Source organism: Dreissena polymorpha, chromosome 5 (genome assembly GCF_020536995.1).
Source record: "Dreissena polymorpha isolate Duluth1 chromosome 5, UMN_Dpol_1.0, whole genome shotgun sequence".
NCBI classification, from domain to species: domain Eukaryota; kingdom Metazoa; phylum Mollusca; class Bivalvia; order Myida; family Dreissenidae; genus Dreissena; species Dreissena polymorpha.
The window spans coordinates 16017918-16037037 of NC_068359.1; the positions used below are offsets into that span (position 1 = coordinate 16017918).

The 19120-nt window shown below is 34.1% G+C and overlaps 1 long non-coding RNA gene across 1 annotated transcript in view; it reads right to left on the bottom strand.

Moving 5' to 3' along the window:
* Window positions 1-18628, bottom strand: part of LOC127831669 (uncharacterized) — a 23397-nt gene extending 4769 nt beyond the window's left edge. The window contains exon 1 of the long non-coding RNA XR_008026449.1: window positions 18373-18628. This is a non-coding gene — a long non-coding RNA (uncharacterized LOC127831669). The remainder of the gene's footprint in view (window positions 1-18372) is intronic.
* Window positions 18629-19120: the final 492 nt, after the last annotated feature.

Here is a 19120-nt window from a genome sequence, read left to right on the forward strand (position 1 = left end):
GTTTGTATTATGCCCATGAAATATATGTGTGAGAGGGTGGGGGGTTCGTAAACACATTAACACTTTTACAGTGTTTTCATATCAATGAGTACTCAACCCCTATAGTAAATGAGCAACGTAAGAATAAGTTCAGAATCACCTCCCTTCAAGTTGAGAAAAATATGAAATTACAAGATGAAGCAGATGTTTTAAAACCTACACAGTTCTGTTCCATTATTGAAAAATGCACACGGATGCCAGTAAAAAAAGGAAACCAATGTTTAAGGATTGATTCTTATTGTTCGGGCGTTTATGCAGTATGAACGCTCAGGGCGAGTTTTGAAAATTTCGAGAAGCGCGCTAGCGCTTCTCGGTAAATTTTCAATACTCGCCCTGAGCGTTCATACTGCATAAAAGCCCGGAAAATAAGAATCAATCCTTATATTTATATTTGTCCTTTGATTTGAAACAATTATAACGTATTCGAGCATAAAAAACAACTCAGAATTGTTTCGGGAACAGCTTGGACCCGCCCCTTAAGGTTTTGTTATTCATTATTCCTGCGCGAAGAAAAGAAGTTCTGAAGTTTAACTATTAATTATAATTACACGTAGCACATTTTTTGGAAAATTAAAACACCGATTGCAGCCGAAATTGTGCTGTAGAATAAATTTAAGCCATTATTTAAGCTTTGACAGGGGTCATTCAAACTAAATTTAGTATAAACGACACGCTTACCTCAATGGCAACTTTAATCCAATGCTAATGACAATAAAGTTACAACGATATACACTTCCAGTGTCTGTAATTAAGGGGTTATGCATGACAAACACACAATCCGAAATACGTTTTGGATTCGTTCGATGCTTTAAAGTTTAAAACAAATATTTAACTGTAAAAAATACACCACGTCTATATTGTTTTCGTAAAATGTTTCGTCACCGAAATGACGTCACACAAATACGTCATAAATTGCGTATTCAGGTAATGAAAAAAAAATACGGAAAGCTGGTTCTGTAATATATTTTTACATACATATTTGACAACTAAGAAAATTGATGGGATAAATCGAGACATCGAGAAATGAAACATCAAAGAAACAAAAGTAAACAAACGGGTAATGTTTATTCATGTTTATTACTTTATTTACAAAAGTAGTGCGATCACGGTACTGGTCACTGTATAACTACGCGCCAGCCTCTTAAACTATTGGTCCGATTTTAGAAGCTCCGCCTTCGAAGGCGGTATCGCCGGCTTACGGGTTACGCAAATTGAACTCGTTCATTTTTCTACAGAAAATTAAGAGTTATTGTAAATATAAATAAAATGAACTATGAAATATTTGGGGGTTACAACACACAATCATAGATAATGGTTATTTCGAGGTTATAACACAACATCATAGATAATGGTTATTTGGGGGTTATAACACAAAATCATAGATAATGGTTATACCAGTATCTTTTTCTATTTTGTTTAAAATAATCGGCCAATGTATTAATATTTACAGTAGAAAAAAATCGTTCCATGTAACTTCATTGAGTGCCTTTTACACTGAAATTCCCGACGCCCTTTGATGCTTTGCGTCAATACTTATCTTGTGTTAGAATTAAATCAACAGAAATTAATCGATATGAAAACAGAAATGGACGTTTATGTTATTGTGTTCTCCACGAACTATGTTGCATTATTTTATATTTATTTCAAGCGTGGTGTAATTATGAAGAAAATACAACATTTACCGATTTAAAATTTTATATAATTTTCCTGATATGAGTTCAATACTCGCAAATAACCTTTTGATATAATTTTGCTATTATGATCATTTCGAAAGATACGTATATATGCGTGTGACTCTCAAGAACCATTTATCGATCGTGCAAATAAACTCGGAAAACCGTTCGGTACATTATTAAAAGTATTTAAACTTATAAACGCAACGTTTATAAATGTAACGCGATTTATTCATCAAAATACTTTATCAAGCGGGCATGAAAAAATTGACGTACTTAAATTAAACTATTTCATCCACTTATTTGCTGCGTCCATCTAAAGTAAAAGTTCTAACTTTTGTTTAAGTCTCACAAAACAGAGAAAATGAAATTAAAAAGTACATATAAAAAGCAACAAAACAACGCCAACTATGTGTTAAACATATAACAAGCCTGAATTTTAGAATAATCAAATTTTCTTTCTATGTTCCACAATAAAATAACAATAAAAAAACAACATAAATCTGAATGATTCGTTGAGTACAATTTGAATAGCAGAATAAAAAATAAGAAACGCATGTGTCATCATTTATCGTACAGAAACTTACTTATTTACTTGTAAGTTGATACTATTGTCGTTTGTAATCCATGAGTTAAAATCAATTAAAATCACTCTTCCATTTAAACGGGTTTTTGTACAGACAACTTGTACAAACAAATAAGAAATTAAACATATAATTGAATAATTGAACTTTAATGCGAGATTATACGAGTTTGTCAAATATATATGAATTTATATAAAATGCGTAAAAAACTTATCATATATATATTTCAATATAAATTAAACTAAAAGTTAAGAAGAACATGTGTTGAAAAATGCGAAATAAGCCAGATATTTAATTCTGAAATCGAAAATGTCTGTACAGCCGAATTCGTCAGCATGTATATCATGCTTGTACGATGTGAATCTTAATTTAGTTTTACGGATCATTTTAATATCCTGCAACGGTATCTATTCATACGACACACGAACACTAACTCCGATCCTCATACAAAAAAGACGAATGCTTCGGTTAATGTAGGAAAAAAATGTACGAAATATCTTCGTCACAATCGGCTCGGGGCGCTTTGTTTTTGCTGCATTTTAAGAATTTCATATTCAATGTATAATTTTTCTTGCCTATTTTGTGTTACTGTAACATATGTTTATCAATATATTACAACTTAACACATATACAAATCGTATAATCTCGCTTTAATACCATAACTCTCATTATGAATATTGAATAATGTAAATTGAACGCTTGAAAGTCTTATATTTCCATATTTATGCCTGAACAGCCGAGGCCACTCCCATTTGTTAACCATGTTGTTTGGGCTAAGTGCCATGAATTCGGTACAGAATCTCGAATACTCTCGAGAAAGTGGACCGAATACGGACTTGTCCAAAGGACACAACCACTGGGTTGTGTGGGTCGGAAACGCTAAAAGATGGACATCGTTAGCGATAGCTGCGTCTATGAGACCAAATGTCTCGTGGGATGAGTGAGAGTCCAGAATTATAAGCTGGGGCCTTGCTGGACCACAATGTTTAAGAAAATGGCCCCGAAACCAGATCTCGCCCAACGTATCCTCCATCCAAGCTCGTTCCTGGAATGTGTAAACGCTGCCGGGAACTCCGGCCTCAGTATTGTAAGATAGCAAACTTTTGTATGTTTTGCCCTTAACAATAACCAGAGGGGGGATCTCGCCACCAGCAGCGTTTACACAGGCCAGGACAGAGACATTTTCCCGGTTATTCCCAACCTTTCCAGGAATATTTTTCGCACCGGAAGGCCCAAGCACCCTAGCCGGCTTGTGCAGCAGTGGAACGCTGGTTTCATCTATGTTCCAGATGCGAACAGGCTTGTCCTGTAAACAAAGAGATTCGAGCAGCCTAGCAAGATCGTTAAAATAATTGTTTGTGACAGTTTCATTTAACATCCTTGCTCTGCACGTTGATAAAGCCTGTGGTGTCCTTAGGCTTACGTCTGGGTGCCTCTTCAAAAATTCCGCAATCCAATCCTTGCCAGGCACGCCATTTCTAAATGGGGACTTAATTCCGAGCTTGCAGACGATTCTGCCGATCTTCACTAGCAACATTCGTCTGGTTATTCCAAATCCCTGCAACAATAATAATATATGATGAATGTCACCGCATTATATCAATAAATCGATCGTTTAATTTGTTAATACATGTGGGTGCTTTTTGCTACTGTAATAAGCACAGTGCTTTAATGTCCGCTTCTTGGAATCGAGACCACATTTTGCGTTGCGTAAGTTTGGTTTTAGCAACGGCCAATAAGCGCAACAGGACGTTGGAAATGTTAATTTTAAAAATCTTCATTGATTATTATTTAAACTTACCAACATTTTAAAAACATAATGTGTATTGAACATAACGCATGAATGACAGAAACAGTTTCAAAAAGCTAGTGTACATAGAAACAGCTACACACCATGTTCGCTGCCCGTTTAATTTTTTCAACTAGCTCCACCTCAACTTCGGCTGGTATGACTGTTGGCCGCCCAGCGTGTGCCAATTCGTCGACCTTGCCGCTGATCTGGTTTTGGATGGTCATGACTGGGACACCGAATTTGCAAGAAGCTTTCCGGTACGACATCCCCTGTCTTACCGCACCCACAGCATCGAGGATATCCTTTTGAGAATACCTTTTGGGCATTGTGGACTGTAAATGACAAAAGCAAACAAAACTCATAATTGGAAATTTATTGATCAATTTACAGAAAATACGGAAGCTCTATTAAAGAGTGTTGGCTCTAATCTCATCCACTTGGTCAAGCAAGTCACAGTCCTGCAAAACATTTTAAACACCTTTTTTCTTTCCAAAAATTTTAATAGATATATCGACCTTTTTATCAATATAGTTTTCGTATAAAGGCGTACGAAATTACCCGCACATAACTTTTACTGGTAAAAATTAATGCGGGTAATCTCGTACACTTTTATTTTACATATTACTACAACAATAATATGATTTTAACATATATATTGAGCTTAAAAAGAAAGAAAAAATATTTCATAAACTTATTTTTAACACACAACTTCGCACACAATTCATAACAACAAAGATAATCTTATTACCGTTGGAGTTGTCGTTTCTGAGCGCTTGCTGATGATGCGGGAGAAAGCGGGAATTTTAAAATTTCGCGCCAAATACGTATGCAGCCAATCGGATTTAGACAGTTACGTCATCGGCGATCGATTTCACGAAGCGCACATTTAAACAAGCGAAAATAGGACTATAATCGATATGGCGTAATTCAGTGTTGTGTAACCAAACTAAACAGATATAAACAATACATTAATAGTGTACGAAATTAGACGCCCGTACGGAATTAGCCGCATCGACTCTAATGAGTCCGTGCGGGTAATCAAAGTATAATTTCCGACAAGTATATATTCCGATTAATGAGTTTAACTGTAAATTTACCAAAATCACAAATATAATTATTCACATTCAACTTGTCTCTATACTGAAACAGACCCGGTTCTATTGTTCCATTGATCAATCTAATGTGTATTAGTACAAAGCAATTGACGCGTTTTTTCAATACTGTATTGATTTAGAAAAGCAATAAGACCAATCTCAAGTACATAACTTCAAATTTCAATGTAGCGGCAATAGGGAACTAAATTCTAATTATTTTTGTTAAAGTCACTGGAGACATACGAGTCCTTCGCATTAATGCAAGTCGGCCGTGAAATACAGTTTATATTCAAAAACGCTCTAACAAACGCTAATAATTTTGTTCGCTGGTTTGAATTGATGTTATGTCGCTGTAAACAATAGTTAGTCATATCACGGCGGTTAGATAACAAACTGAACTTTTCAAGGTTAAGATGGTTCTTTGGTACTAAAAGCACGAATTGTAATGAACTGGAAACTGCCTTTTATGCTCCAGAGGAAGAGCGAGAATGGCTGTAGATATAATTTCATGACAAATACCCATACACGGTATGTGAAATCGAACCCGCGATCCACGGATTTGTAGTCTAGCGTTCTACCAACTGACCTAAAAGAATATATTTGAGCCGTGCTCTGTGAAAAGGTGGCTTAATGCATGTGCATAGTGTCGTCCCAGATTAGCCTGTGAAGTTCACACAGGCTAATCAGGAACGACACTTTCCGGCTAAACTGGATTTTTTGCGAAGAAGAGAGTCTCTGTAAACTCAAAATACTACAAAAGCGGAAAGTGTCGTCCCTGATTAGCTTGTGCGGATCGCACATTCTAATCTGGGTCAACAATTTACGCACATGCATTACACCCCTTTTTTTCAAAGAGAAAGGCTCATTTTAAAATGTCAGTGTAACTGGGACGCACACATGCGTGCTTTTAAATGATAAAACCGAAAATGGACGCATGATTCGTTGTAAGTACTCATTTAAACATGCAGGAAAAGCACTTCAACATATTTTTGCGATATATTGTAGAGTGTATTTTGTGACAAAAGTAGAATAAGAATATTGTCAAGCGACATTTCATAGGAAACATTTCCAACGAATATTTATTTTAATAATTATTGACGTTATAACCGTGTCCAATGACATCACATGCTGATTGATTGTATGTAATGTTTAGTTAGTAATACAAATGCATGATCGACGTCCGTATACACTCGATCAAGAAATTGCTTTTGTAAATGGAGCGGGTAGTCTCTCTGATATAACAGTTGCTCCTACAAAAGCAGTAACAATTTCAGTACACGGCGTTTATTAAAGGGACCTTTTCACAGATTTTGTCATGTTTTGAAGTTTGTAATTAAATGCTTTATATTGATAAATGTAAACATTGGATCTAAAAAGCTCCAGTAAAAAATCAAGAATAAAATTTTAAAAATGAAAAAAGTAGCCCTCAGCAGGGCTCGAACCAGTGACCCTCGGAGTCCTGGAGTACAAATCAATAAGACCGCTCGGCCATCCTGCCAACTATAAATGAGAGACGTATTTTTTACTTTATATAAGCAATCTTCGTAGTTTCACAAAATTAAACGACAACAACAGAACTCTCCAAATTATTCAATCGTTTCGCGTTGCAACGCTTTATAATTTTCAAGTTTTTCAATCGTCAAAAGATGTATATAATGGCTATATTAGACCATGGTAAATGTTCAGTATTACTGTTTCCTCACAAATATCATAACTAAAACGAACATTTGCGTATCTGAAACAACTTTTTTCAATTTTTTCAATTTACCAAAACGTGAAAAGGCCCCTTTAAAACTAAATTCATGCGTCTGTAAGCAAACGCATCAGTGGCACGCTTTTAACTACGTATTTGCATTAGCGTCCTGTTTGGGGCTTTTATGACAAAGTGAATAATTCTATTTGTGTGCGTAAACATGACTAATAATATATGATTGCACAATTAATGAGGAAGTCGGACAAAATTGCAGTAACAACTTCAATATACCCAAGAAACTCTTAACGCATAATGAAAGACTAGATTTAGCGTCTCCTAAACACCTAACTATAAAAATGAATGAAAAGTGATCTGGCAGAAATACAACACACCCTAGCAGGCCATGCATTATGAAACGAGCGCAAACGCAAACGAATCCGGCCTCGAGTGTTGACAAACGATAGTAAATAGACACGCTTATATAAACCACTACATAACAGCTTTGGATTCAAATTTAATAACGCCTGCTGGTATTGTTGTATTTATGAACTAAATAACACAGTGTTAAAACTTGTATATTGGCTTTTTTAATAAGTTGAGCGTTCAATCAGTGATGGACCGGTTGATACAATGCTATCGTTTGTGCATTCAACATTCAAGAGAAATCTGCTGGACATAAAGACAGCGAATTTAACGCCGCTCAAAGTCCACTTTTATATACCGTGCGCCAAATGACCACTTGTGGTTTTAAACATGCTTGCTATTTCTTATTCGTTTAATAATGATTTAGCACAGTAAATCTTTCTAGCAGACTGGTTGATCAATCATTTTGTGCATTATTCTTTTACATTTGGTTTATCCAAGGCCGATTGATTGATGAAACAACCAGATATGATTTGCTTTTTGACTTCATAGTCCTTGATTAGATAAAAAAAACACTACATAAACACGAATAAATGTTGTCATGTCGTAGTCTCTTATTTGAGCCGAAAGCCCAAGTGCTTATAAAATACAATACAAAGCACAAAAAAAAAACACATGAAACATAACAATGAGTTCAGCTTGGATCACCTCTTTGAAAATGTCCATGAAAAGTATTGAAGGATCAAACTTGCTTAAAGGCGCGCCGAACCTCAAACTTAGCACATATCTAATATCCAACACACATAAGATAGAGACATACCGCGTCGAGCTCGAACGCATGGATGTTCATATATGCGGCACCTGAGTTGTACAAAAGTATAATAATAGTCGTGTATGTACTCGCATATGGATTGATTATTTCCCAGATATATGAATAAAATGAATCTAAGGACAAAGATGATTATTTTCAAAACGTCGCAAAAAATTACAATGCCCTTGATGTATTATATCAATAAAATTCATAGAAAATAATGCAAGTTTAATGAGCTCTGAACGATATTATCAACTCGCGTAAGGGAGGTCTTATACTATTGTGCACAAAATGTAGTTTATTCCGTTTCATTTGAAAGGTTTAATTTTCGTAACTTAACTAAATGAATACAAAAACCCGTTATATTAGGAACGCTGTACTTCACTATGAAAAATATGACAGGTTGAAATGTTACTGTATAATAAAAATTAATTTCTCTATGTGGTATTCACGAATTGTTTTGGTTTCTCAAAATATGATACATTTAATATGGTTTTGAGGAAATATGCGAAGTACAAAAAGTTCATTTCATGCTATTAAAACCATATTACTTATCCAGTATTGATACTCCAAATACTCAGGAATGCTGTTCATATATTGTACATATGATCCAATTTTTTAGATTATATATTATACGAATATTTCCTACACTAATAATAAAATATACCTTATTTTTTCGTGCATTTATGTTTTAACACTATGTTTTAACGTCCGTATCACTATAGACACATTATATCATGTCAAATCTTACAATCAAATACCCGTTCAACGGTCTGGCCCACAGTTTGTGTTCGTTGAGAATAAGTACATTATTTGAAATCAATCGCATAAGGAAGTTTTTCAATGTGAGTGTTGATTTGTTAAACGTGGTTATTATATTGCGTGATATCATATTTGATGAACATGAAGTGAAATGTATATTATGTATCTCAATTATAATGATAGCCACGATGGTTATATAAATCGAATACAATCAACACACCTCGAATTTGATTATGCTACATTTAGCAGTTGATAAACAAATTGAATATCTGATATGTGATGACGTTGGATTTGTATCTTTACCGAGTGGACATTTAGGCATATGCACGACTTTTGATGACGACGGTTTGATTACTCATTGAAAGGTCACCTCAACATGACCTTTTATACGATGTCATCAGATCCAGTCAGCGGATGCTAAGGTAGCTTGGATTCGGAAAACTTAAGATGGTTATATTGAGTTGGAATCATTGCTTGATATTTTTGTCTCGTCACATACAATACTTGTTTGTGCGCCTATAACATTACTGAGCGCCCTCATAAAAGATAGCGGAAATACATTTGATATCAACGGACGAGTGACGATGATAAATAATACAAAATAGCACCATATGACTGTAAAGTCAAAGATCGTGTACAAAGACCTGATATACAAGTTTCGAGGTAATAAATGGGTACATATGCGGTCGTTAGACAATGAACACCAAACTCTGTAAATTGTTGGTAAGGTTTCGTAAAGGTTGGTTAGGGAAGACGTTGATACTGTGTTGATCGTGAGGAGTTTTGCCTTGTATAATATCTTCTATTCCCTATCTATAAAAGTGCACATGCCCGCCCCGAGATATTGACATATCTCTCCCATTAAAATCCGAAGATCCCTTACGTGGTTGTCAAAAAAGACATCTGACATATCCAACAGGGAGTTGTATAGCTCAGTTCTATGTCTTGTCATCTGCTGAACTTTGTCCTTGATTTCAACAGACACGTCAGCAATTTCTACAATTACAAACGTCGACAAATACAAAGGCCATGATGAAAGATCAATTTTCACACCAAATCCAGGAACAAACAATTTAATATTCTTTTGACCAGTTGTTGTGCTTGCTATTTTGGTCATGTACGTGTTAACATAATGATCTATTGTCCAATTTTCCGCGGTTGTTTCTTTAGGTTTACTTTCCTTTACAGCAAATTCGAGCAAGGAAAGAAGAACCTGTTTGGAAATCCGTAAAAGTATCTCGACAAGGATATGAACCTTTGTGTCTGCCCCATGTGCCATTGTGTTACTCAATACCTGTAAAATTATGCTCATCTTTAATCAGTTTTACGTAGGTTATCATGGTTACGAAAGTTCATACTAAAATAAAAACAAATGCAAACAAACACAAAATCAAATGCCGTTTAGGAACTTAGCACTTTTTGACGATGCTGATTCAGCATCGTCTAAGGTACCATACCATCAAAAAATTCTTCACAATGGCGACCTATGTAAAAGACCGAGCCAGTCCGATTGAGATAGCGCAGTTTTTCTAATCGGCATACCTCGCTCATTAGCATTGATAACATTCTCCGGCAGATACTAAAAGGCGGACGAGTCTGCGGACGATATAGATTATAATTTATAATCTATATCGTCCGCAGATTGGTCCGCGTTTTAGTGCGACCCACATTCTCCAGCAGAGTTGTCGTTCGTGTCTAAACATACAACAATGGCCGCGTTTAATTTCGTGTCAAAACTTTCTTACAGCATACATCGGCTTGTTTGGCTATTTAGAAACTGTCATTAAGGGTATATGAGTTATTTATTAACTAAATCTGCGCTAATGTCAACAATGGATTGAATTCGAAGGATATATTCGATGTGAATACAGGGCTTTCTGGATCTTAAGACTTGACTGGTATTTTAAGTTATCAATTTAAGTCACATTTTGCTTTGGAAATGGTATTCGAGCATTTTGCGACTTATTGAATGACTATGATACCCTATATCAACATATCACATGGGATTTGCAGATCACCAAGCTGTCCTGAAAAAATTAATTACAAAGTCTTCACTCAAATTACTGGTTTGTATTATTTCTTCTTTCTATTTTAGTATTTGATATCATTTTAAAGTCAAATGAACTGTGTCACAGTAAAAGAGACATTAAGGCGATTGCGGCCAGTTTGGATCTAGATCAGCCTGCAGTCGCTTGAAAGCTGATTGCTTAAAAGCGGTTTTATGACAATAACAAATAGTTTAATTGGATACTGGTTAGACTGTCCTTTTCCTGTGACCTGGCTCAAATAATAGTATTGTCATTAATCAAATGATTTTATTACGAACATTTATCAAGTGTTTTTTTCTGGTCCCTCGGGATCAATGACTCCAGCACTTTCGTGTTGAGAATTGAATACTGCTTAAGGCGATGCTCGGGGGCGTGAGAGATGTTGCATCTTCCATTATCTCTCAAGAATACCGAGTCGGCAATAATTGATTAAATTTTTGGTTTGGTTGCTCTGACGAGAGATAAAAAAACTTCAGTATCTTCCTAAAAGCCTAGTGGTATAGTGTCGTCTTTGATTGCAGAAGGTTGTGCTGCAGGTTTGATCCCCAGAAGCGACATTGAAAACTAGCCAACTTAGTTATCTAAAAGGCTGCTAAACCTGATATACTAAGATAATGTGAATTTTCTCTCACATTGACATGATGGTCATCAGTTATATGATATAAAAACTCACAGCAGTAGTAAACAATGGGACAATAACTAACGAACGCATCTTTCATTTGTCTTTGACACTTTGAGTTTGACATGGCCTAGATTGAAATATGTGACTTGACTTTACAAGCACTCTTGTGACAGAGCTAAAGTGTAAATGTACTATTGAAGATCACCTAAATCCAGATTTGCTATTATAGAAGTGTGGAAAATTTTAAGGTTGTGACAAGTAAGCAAAACTGGGTCATTACCGAGAGGCCACAACTGATCTATGACTGTTTTAAAACAAGATAAATCAGTGCCCGATTTAGATTTCATTACATAGTTCAATAAAAATTAATTTCAGAAGACTGGTAACAGTTTAACGTTAATGTTACCAATGTGTCAGACCAGGGCCTTTATTTTGAAATCTAGGGCATGCATGGTCAGATGATGTCATTAAAGATTATACATTTTTTCAAACACAAACAAATGTAAACATGTATCTGTAACTAATGTAGATGTTATAAATAGTAAAATGCACTAAGTCAGAATGCATTTGACTTGTCTGCTGGTGCATTGGCACACCAAGTGGCTCTGTTGCAATTGTTTGACGGACTGCTTGGATGTGTAGTTACATTATAAGTATGATTATATACAGTATATCAAATTGTATTATTTCAAATATGTTTGCATCTAGTATACTTATATTGATAATATTTACAAAATTAATGTATATGAATGATAAACTTGACTGAAATCATTTCAATGATACTGAAATCCTGACAGTACTTTATACTGATAATTATTTAATTATGTTGCTTGATACAATCTGTACATCTATATCAAATGAGATCATACTGTTACTTCAGTGATGAATTTCAGTAATTAAATTAAAATGTAAGTCACTCCCATCTCTCTTCCGCAGCGCGCATACCTAAAGGTCCTGCTGTGTACCAATCCAGATCCAGATCCAAAAATATTATACATAATTTTGTATCATGTTTGTTAAGAGGGGATGATTTTCCCTCTGTTGTATCATTGTATTGCTTTCATTCTTTAATCAGTGTATTTAAAGATTTATAAACATAGCTCCAGCATCAGAGCTTCAGGGAATGAATATTTCACCCCCTGATAATTTTTCTAATGGATATTTTAGCTAGTTCCAATATTCAATACAGTCAAATATATGTTAAGTAGTATCTGTACACATTGGAAGATTAAATTTGTACATTAAATATTATTTTTCAGTGTTAAAAAGATATAGTACAAGTGTTCATGCTAGATGAATAAAGAGCCTTAGTCAAGTGGTATTTAAACATTTTTAAATGGTAACATTTTCTGAAATGTACACATTTTCTCTTGAGCACTGGCCAGATATAAAATGTATACTACTTAAACACTTTTATATGAAGCTCTGACCAGATCTCAAATGTTTATCCCTTTTCTCTGGCACCCTGGTCATCTCCTGTTGATCACCTAACAAACACCTATCAAAATTGAAAATTATATGCAGAACATTACATTGTATTTAATGGTTGAATGAAATACTTCGGAAAAAAATTTGACACCCTTTTCACATGTGAAAATTTAACTTTCACAGTCATGGAAAAAGAGCCTGCACCAAATACAGATCAAAAATACTTTTCATTTGTGGATCAACCCATATCTTGATACTCTATGTGCATAAATATCTCAAGTCTTCATGAAATCAGGACAAAAAATTCTATTTTATGTACTTAATTGACCTGGCTATAGTTATCAGATTATTTGAGCTCATCCAGTATATTTATATCATTATTTATGCTTTGTGTATTGTAATCATATACACAATCATGCAGTTACATGATAGCAATGCATTATAACAAAGCCACCCATACTTTAGAGGTCATTGGCAAAGCCTATGGTAAAAAATGTGAACACATTGAGTGTAATCGCCCTCTCGTGCCAGCAAAAACAACACATTGACAGGTTGTCATTTTTGACAGTTCTACTTTAACTTTCATTTTGTGATATCAAACTATCAACAATTATGTGGCTGAAAAAAAATATCGACATTGCTTATTTAACATATTTTCTGTACATTTCTTCAATAAACTTACATTAATACATGATGTTCTTCATTAATTCAAACATTCCTGACAAGCTTCCACTTTGTTTACATATTTCGCTTAAATTTTGACGTGCATAGGTAGGACTGCATTACCGCTTACGAAATGTGTATGGCTTACCATTTGGGTCGAAAGTCAACAAGACCTATTTGGTGACAAGAGAAATGCACTTTGACGTACAATATGTATTTTACGTACAAAATGAAATACACTTCGAAGTATATATTTGTACAAATATTCTTAACAGCCGATCAAAAAACTTGTCTCATGAGCCACTTTTCCTTCAGATTTATTCATAATAAATGTTTAAAATCTCTTTTTTAATTGATGACAAAATAAAAATATCAAAGTTGAAAAAAAAACAATTTACAAAGAAGTTTTGAGTATTTAATGCATAGATATAGATTATATACCCATTTGAAGAAGATTCAAGGTTACCTTTTTTAAAATTAAAATTATCAAGCATATTGTTAGTATTTATTGACCATGCGGGGCGGAATATCAAGGTCCAGCGCATTACTGTGTAGGAAATTCCCGACGGTAACCAAACGATTACGGGATTAAAAATGTATAATAACCTCCCTGGTTTGGTTGTATTTTGTGTTTACCATTATTTGCATAAGTCTGAGGTTAATTCCGCCACGCCTGGTCAATAAATACGCACACTATCTATGAGTAAGCGGTCGATAGTCGCATAATTTGGTATAAATAATTATAATAATGTTCAATAAATACGCTCAATATCTATTAGTTAGCGGTCGATAGTCGCATAATTTGGTATATTATAACAAGGGCTGTTTGTAAAACACGCATGCCCCCCATATGGGCTGTCAGTTGTAGTGGAAGCAATTATGTCAATGTGACCTTGACTTTGACCTAGTAACCTGAGAATCAAAAGGGTTTATCTGCCAGACATGATCAATATACCTATGAAGTTCCATGATCCTAGGCGTAAGAATTCATGAGTTATCATCAGGAAACCATTTTACTGTTTCAAGTCACTGTGACCTTGACCTTTGACCTAGTGACCTGAAAATTAATAGGGGTCGTCTGCCAGTCATGATCAATGTACCTATGAAGATTCATCATCCTAGGCGTAAGCATTCTTGAGCTATCATCCGGAAACCATTTTACTATTTCGAATCACTGTGACTTTGACCTAGTGACATTAAAATCAATAGGGGTCATCTGCCAGTCATGATCAATGTATCTATGAAGTTTCATGATCCTAGGCCTAAGAATTCTTGAGTTATCATCAGGAAACCATTTTACTGTTTCAAGTCACTGTGACCTTGACTTTTGACCTAGTGACCTGAAAATCAATAGAGGTCATCTGTCAGTCACGATAAATGTACCTATGTAGTTTCATGATCCTAGGCCTAAGCATTCTTGAGTTATCATCAGGAAACTATTTTACTATTTCGAGTCACTGTGACCTTGACCTTTGACCTAGTGACCTGAAAATCAATCGGGGTCATCTGCAAGTGATTATCAATGTACCTATGAAGTTTCATGATCCTAGGAGTAAGCGTTCTTGAGTTATCATCCAGAAACCATCTGGTGGACTGACCGACCGACCGACGGACCGACCGACATGTGCAAAACAATATACCCTCTCTTCTTTGAAGGGGGGCATAATAATAATAATAATGTTCATTGTCAAATATCTCTCAAAACAACAGATGTAAGGCGTCTTCTGATTGGCGTACACTCAAGGGTCAATAAAGACTGAACGTCGAATTACAATTTTGTACTTCGAAAATACAAAAAATGTACTTCGACGTACATATTGTACGTAAAAGTACATTTCTCTTTTAACCTACTAGGTCTTGTTGACATACGACCCAAATGGTACGCCATAAATGTGTATTCATACTATTGCGATTAAGTTACTTATCCGATGTTTGACGGAAAGGGCCAAGAATGTGCGATTGTGGGTCAAGTTCCCCAGGGGTACTAAGTTCCCGTTCCCCCATTTTTTTCCGTACCAAAATTTTTTCGTACCCAATTTTTTTTTTGTACCCAATTTTTGTTTCGTTCCCAAATTTTTTTCGTACCACAATTTTTTTCATACCCAATTTTTTTTTTAACCCAATTTTTTTCGTACTTTAATCGTACCAAAATTTTTTTTTCGTACCCACATACACAATTGTGATGATGTAGATCTACTTAAATTGATGCTTTTATATCCATCCTCTTCAAAAGCATCGTCACACCAGTACTGTCAGTACTTTGATTTATTTTGTTGTTATCTCTGATGTTTTGTATGTTTTAGCTTCTGTTTGTAAATAACAACTTGGTTTTAATACCAAATCCATGTGACAATGAAATTGTCCATTATGCAGTTTTAGTTATTACGAAAGGCAAATCTGTACAAACAATCGGTCTTTCTTGAGTGTGACAGATGAACAATATGTGTAAAAGATATGTCGTATCCATATAATTTTAGATTACTAATTATTAAATTGTGCGTTTGTACATGAAGCTTATAAATGTATGTATTGTTCTAGTTAAAAGTTTGTTATCTCTATACTTCAACCGGCGTTGAACATATGGAGGATGGTGACATTAAGGAAACGAATGCAGGGAGCTACATTATCATAAAACTTCTAAACTACCTCGTATAAAGCAGCGTGATAACACTACTTGCACTCGTTTAAAAGTCAAGCAAAGCAAACGTAATGCTTACGAAAATAGCAATTAAATGATTACGTCAGATTAATAGCAAACATATTAATATTGCGTTAGCATTTTACGAGTCTATTCACGCTATATAAAAATTATGCAATTTAAACATACGAGTGCATTGGAATAAACTGCAACAAGCATTACCAGGAGGAAAATTCTTATTATCATCCATATGTTATTCTTCTTTAAGACAAGCAAAAACAGGAAAAAAATACAAAACGACATAAAACAAAAACAATGATAAAAGATGGGATAACCGTCTTTAAATGTTTTATGCATTTCAATACCAGAGCGTCGTAATGTAAATGAAAACGAACATAGGAGAATCTAAATTTGATTAAATCCCAATATAATTACTGATTAGTAATTTCAATTGTTCAATATTAACCAGATAAACGGGATTGAATTACAACATTTTTGAGGCACGATCAAATGAAGTAAATACAACACTCAGCTATTTCATGATTGCTTAAATATTTTTAACATCGCATAATAATATTTAAACACTCCAGATCATGATTATATATCTCAGGAATAAACCCTTAATAAAGGTGTAACATGGCCTCTTACCTAGATTCGAGTCAAAGCGTACCAATAATAACCAACATGAAAATCAATATAACAATTTTAATCTGACTTTCCGTGTGTGCTGTTAGTTGCCTAGACGTTCATATGTTACATGAACATAACGGTCGTAGTTAGTATATTTATAACACATTTGGAGATAAGTTGAAAGTTATCTAAATTTGTTTAAACAATAAATAATACAAATATTAATTAATGATAATATCAATTCCAAGATAAAAATCCAAAATCCAAGGTAAGATGTATGTTATGTAACAAAATAAAATCATAGGAAACAATAAACTATATTGTCAATAGCTAACCAATTGTGCAATATATAATTGCTTAAATCAGCGTAAACACATTTCACCAACAAGCATTTTGTGGTTAGGAAAAATCGAACTTTCACTATTTGTGTGATCCGTTTCAGAATTTGACAGCTAAAATGTTGAAAGATAACAGAAGGTATTGATTTGCACAATACGAATTGTTTATTTGTTACATGAGTCATTTGGTTAGTATATTGTTTCAGGTTTGTGTTGCAATAATGATATAAACATACTTAAATTCAACACTTCATTTGAATTTCAAATAATAATTCAAACATGCACTTATCGTATAATATTTACATAGTTGTTCATGATACATTTTCACAAAAATATTAATATATTTAAAATTCGTATTTTCCTTGTTACATAAACCCTCCCCAATTGTATTTCATTATTAAAATGTTATATTTAAAAATTAAAAAACAAAACAAAAGACAAACACAAAACACATATTGCATAAATTACATCTCCTTTCTCTTATATTTCCAGGCTCTGACACAGAAAATGTTTTGGAGCCTCATTTAATGCCATTGCTAAAGCTGTATTATTATATTTAGTCTAAGTGAATTATTTCAGCTCCATACACGTACGGCTTATTTAAGGATTCTCGCGTACGTGATCTGGGTGAACAAGTAGTTAGATCATTGAAAAAGAACAAGAAACGTTTCTAATTCTAACCCAGTATCACCTGATCGTTCTTTGGACACCACCCTTCAACGTAGGATTTTACATACCTGCTGTCCCAACTTCCCCCCTTCGGTTTAACAGGATATCTTAACGATAAACCAAAAAATAATACATAAAAAACAACAAACAACACAATTATTTAAGATTTGGTTATGTTATTATAAACTACAGACACGTGTTTCTTTATCAAACTTCAAAGTTGTGATTTAAATATGTTTCTAATTTTAAACTGCTTCCTAATTACTCAGTTTTCATATGATATGTAGGAACCTGTTTTATTTTATATATTGAGCCTGATATGGTGTTAATTAATGATCGAACCTAAGGTACATGCACGGCAGATATATCGAAACGAAATATTCCTTGACATTCGTCATGCTTAAATAGAGATAAATGTTCAATGTATACGGATGATATATCTTACAACAGCCATTCACCTTCATATTTACCGCCATATCCAATCTACATACGCTATTTACTAAAAAGTATAATCGTAAAGCTTACCTTTAATCAAAGTGCTAGCGGTCCAAGTAGATTTTATTTAAGCGATGCTGCATTAAATTCACTTGAATTGAAATACAACATGTAGCTGATATAAACACGCACGTTTCATGGTGAAAGAAACACGATTTCATCTATTAATTTTGAACAAAGACTCTTAACAGTAGACATTCAAATACATATACATTTTACTTTTATCCACATGATTTGTTTATGAATTCGAGACTCTTACATGTGATCTTACCATTTCATATATTTATCTTATCATAAAATGATTTAAAGTTGTAATCTAACCATGCATTGCTGTTATCCAAATTGCATCTGATAACATACATTTCAACCTTGCGATTTAATGTTCTCGTGATTAATTGAACAAATGCGCTGTTTAAGAAACGTATGCACATATTTTTTAATATTGTTAAGTTCATTTACAGACAAAATAGTAATATTTGAAAGGATTTTAAAAACTAACAATAACCAGGAAAATTTTCTTAAAATGTACCTACACACTGAAAATACGTTTCTTTAAATACGATGCATGTGCATGTTTTGTATCCTAAAGCTGGGTTCGAAATACATTTACAGTATTTATTTGATTTATTGTGTACATCATACGTGTTTTTATTGTGCCGTTGTCTACTACGCACCAATTCTCGGACTGTACTCCACCCAACTTCACGAATTCGAGCAACGAAAGAAAGACATGTTCATATATACGTTCATAAACATCGATTAAGATATAAAGCTTTGC